Source organism: Triticum aestivum, chromosome 7D (genome assembly GCF_018294505.1).
Source record: "Triticum aestivum cultivar Chinese Spring chromosome 7D, IWGSC CS RefSeq v2.1, whole genome shotgun sequence".
NCBI classification, from domain to species: Eukaryota; Viridiplantae; Streptophyta; class Magnoliopsida; order Poales; family Poaceae; genus Triticum; species Triticum aestivum.
The window spans coordinates 2,850,526-2,854,721 of record NC_057814.1 but is presented as its reverse complement, the minus strand read 5'-3'; positions in this window follow the sequence as shown (position 1 = coordinate 2,854,721).

Below are 4,196 nucleotides of genomic sequence, written 5' to 3'. Positions count from 1 at the left end.
CACTACTAGTAGAGATCAAGGCGCGATATGTTCAATAAATATGAATATATTGTTGCCGCACGAGTAGCGTTTCCTTGCCTTGCAAGAATATTGAACCATGTACCCTGAGTATTGCAACAAATTATGGTTCTGTTCTATGCCAAGTTGTAATATGTTTTCAGAAGACATAGATCCCTTGGCTAGAACATATTTTACTAAAAAAGGCTTTCGCCCCGCTTTAGATATAAAGCAAAGATCCACAGTGCCCCGGCAACCGCACTCACCCACCACCAACACACACACGCCCAAGGCAGGATACATAGGCGCTGAGCGCAGTAACACACACCCTAGCACTACAAGAGCCACCGGGGGCTTCATCCGAAGAAGTGATGCCGCATATGACGAACCGTGGGCTCCAAGGCGGTGCCTTCAGGAAGGATACGGCACCGGAGCGTCGCCACCGCCCGATCCGAGGATCAGAGTTTCCCCTGGAGCACCACGACGGGCAGTGATAGCCGCGACGACGCCTTCAAGAAGGGAGCGATATTCGCCGTCGCCAGTCCGTCCGAAGATAGAGTAGGTTTTCACCCCGGCCAACATTCACCGCCACCGAACGCCACACCCCGGCTACCATGCCGCCCACACGGCCGTGGCAGCCGAGCATCACCGAGGCACGAGCTCTGCCCATGAGCACCGCGCCACCACCACCAGGGCCGCCGCCCCGGATTCCAAGACCTTGACACCAAGTCCCCCGAGCCCCACCGCTACCCCCACCGCAGAGACGGGCGGAAAGGATCCGCCTTTCACACCCCTGGCCGGTCCCAACGCCGAGACCCAGTAGGCCGGCCACAACAAGCCTCCATCGAGCCGTCCTGCTACACCGGGCGCGAGACGAACGCAGTCTTGCCGCCGGGCGCGAGACGGGCCAGTCCTGCTGCCGGGCGCGAGACGAGCGCAGTCCTGCCGCCGGGCGCGAGACGGGCTGGTCCTGCTGCCGGGTGCGAGACCAGCTCGGTCCTACGGCACCGGGTGCGAGACGGATGATGGACCACCACCGGGAGAAGGCCAGCCCTCCAGAGAGAGAAGCGAACGGACGCCGAAGAGAGGGGTCGAAGGCCGAACAGGCAGCCTACACACGGGCCGATGCCGGGAAAATCTGGCCGCCGCCGCAATCAACCTGCCACCACCACAACAGCCGCCGGGCACGCACCCCCACAGCCACCGCCACTGCGCCGCCACCCCGACCAGCCGAGGGGGCCTCGGTCAGGGCCGCCGCCCGCAGCCCTAGCCGTCGCGGCCCGCGCCGCCGAGAGGCCAGATCCGGAAGAGCCGCCGCGGCCGCCGTCTCCAACCTCCAGCCCGCACCACCACCACCAACTGCCACGGTGCCACCACCACCCGCCGCGGCCACGGCAGAGGTGGCCACCGGCAGCCCGCGCCGCCCGCAGCCCGCGCCGCCATGAGCCAGATATGGCCGCGCATGAGTCGCCGCCGTCTTGGGCACACGCGCGCCACCCGCCGCCATGAGCTAGATCTGGCCGCGCATGAGTCGCCGCCGTCTCGGGCACGCGCGCGCCACCCGCCTAAGCCGCCCGCAGGGGGGCTGGGCAGGGACGTTAGGGAGCCGCCCCAGCCCGCCGTGCCGCCATGGAGCCCGGCTGCAGCGCCATGACCCGGCCCGGGGCGCCGGCCCGCGCCAGCACCGCCCGAGCGGGGAGACAAAGGGGCCCCGCCGCCGCCGGCAACAACAGGGCTTCGCCCGGCCGCGCCCCTGGGCGGCGGCGAGGGAGGAGGAGGTGGGAGGAGGGAGCGGCGACGAGGGTTGGGGTTAGCCTCCGGGCCGCCTCACGGGAGACGACGCGGAGGGAGCCTCTCCTTCTCAGTTCGCAGAGGGTTGGCTAGAACATATGGCGACCAGTTCGCTGGTCTGGGATGCCACAGCTTTCAAACCTTGAGCTTGCTCTTTTTCATGGAAATTGTTGCCGAACTGACCGTATTACCGATGAGGTAGACCTGACTTTTGAGCGAGGGAGAAGTAAGGCAAGAATGGGATGCATCGGCATGAGGTGAGAAATACTACTACAAGGAGTACGTAGAGGCGTAAGGGCATCTCCATCAAGGACTCTCGAATCGCCGGCAAATGCCTAAACCAAATTGTCCGGATGCACTTTGCCATCCATCACAGACCCATATTTGTTCCCGAACTCGTCCATGTGTCCGTTTCCGGCAGGTACAAACCAATGGGGCTTTGCGGGAGTCCAGATCTCCGCCACATACACGTCTGACAAGCGGTTCCACTCACACCCCCTCCCGTACGAACACTCCAATCATCCATTTAGAGAGAGGTGTCATATTCATGCCAGTCCAGAGTTGACACGGGCGCTCTACATCATGTCGGGCCTTGAAGGGGCACACCGGCCGAGAGTGTCGCCCGCGCCGCCCACTCGCTTGCTCTCCGCGCCGCATTCAATGCCCGGCTTAGAGCAAGTATAATAGATTCTAGTCACCTGGCTATAAGGTGTTTCACATCAGCAAAATCTTATTTGGAGGAGAGAAAAAGCGGGAGAGAGAATAGAGCTGGCGCTTCATCTATCGCCGGGCGTTAACACAAGCTCCGATGCATTTGAGCGAGCATGCAGCTGGCAACCAGGGCAGAGCATGTAGCCAACCAATCACTATGCATTTCCTTGCATCTCTCTCCATGCAAGCATTAAAGGCAATAGCTAACATATAGCCCGTTTATTATATGCGTTAGCTATATGGCTGCCCTGGCACTAGTATAGAGCCGGCAGCAAGCTATTCTATTAGCTTTGCTCTTAAGAGGGACACGACCGGATTGGACGTTATGGCTCAAAGCGACGCGACTGGACTGGGCGACGGGACGGCTGCCTATCTGTCAATCTGCCCGGAATTTAACAAGCACGACTAATGAGAAACCCACCGCCCCACCGCACGTGCCCACATTGAACACGTTGCTTGGCATGACCAGCGCCCTGCTATATAAGCGCTTTAACACAAACCGTACCACCTCCACTTGTCGTTTCTCCTTCGTCTGCAAAACCCACCGGCGAATGACGATGACCAGCGGCACGATGTGGAAGCAGCTCTCATCGATGCAAAAGCATGAGATAGTGTCCCTTGCAAACCGGTGGCAGGCCTGACGTGTGGCACACATAGAGGCTGGACTGTCGTCAAGCTCTGCAAAGGAGAGTTCATAGGACGACAATATGCGTTGGAGGAGGCATCCGACGACGAGCCCGTACTGTGGCCGGTTGCCGACTTCACCATGGAGTAGGTGTAGGCGCACTAAGTGGTCGGCGTGATGGAGGAGGTGCAACCAGCTGAGCCTGCACCACCACTATTCGCATTTTAGACGCTCCAGGAGGAGCAGCGGTACAACTTGCAGCTCCTCGAGCAGCACCGGCTCGTGAAGTAAAAATTCCCCACCCCACTTCGCCTCACCTCCCACCGCCCTCGCCGCTGAATCCCGGCCGACGTGCCCCCACCCTCTCCGACAACCACTCCGGCGTCGGCCCACCACCGTTAATGGACGTATCCTGCCACCGTCGCTGCCCGCCACCGTCTCCAGCGTGGATCCGCGCCTCCACGAGCGGTACCGTGCCCTTGGCTGCAGTTGTGCATCTTCCTCTCGCGCCGACCGCTCGTCCGACCTCCCACTACCGTCGCCGCCGTAGAGGCAATACATCTGTGTGTGGTATCGCCGGTGTGGAACATGGGTGGTAGAGATAACCTACATCCACACCAATGATAAGATAGTGATCAGGTCCTTCCAATCCATCGTGTAGGCAGTGCGTGAGTATGTCATCATGTCGGTCTGGTTGTACGGCGCCGACGCCCGCTGCAACGTTCTGACGGGCTGCCGCGGTTGGAGCCCGTCGACCCGTGGGTGGCCACCGCACGACATAGGAGGGAAGACCAGGAGGACTGCAAGTGCCTCCATGCGGAGCAAGTCGACAAGGACTACATGGTGGACCTCCGCCGCTACTAACCGGAGCGTGTCGAGGCGAAGCGCCGCTTGTACAAGCAGTACACGACGGTGGGACACCGGTCAACGATCTCGCCTCCAGCGACTCTGACGGCGATGGCGGCGGCAGCGGTGTGCACCAGGACCGTATGATCGGAGGGCTGACAAAATCGGATTGGGATAGGATCGAAAACAATGGCAGATAGCAAGTAACTTTAGTAAGTTTTTGTGC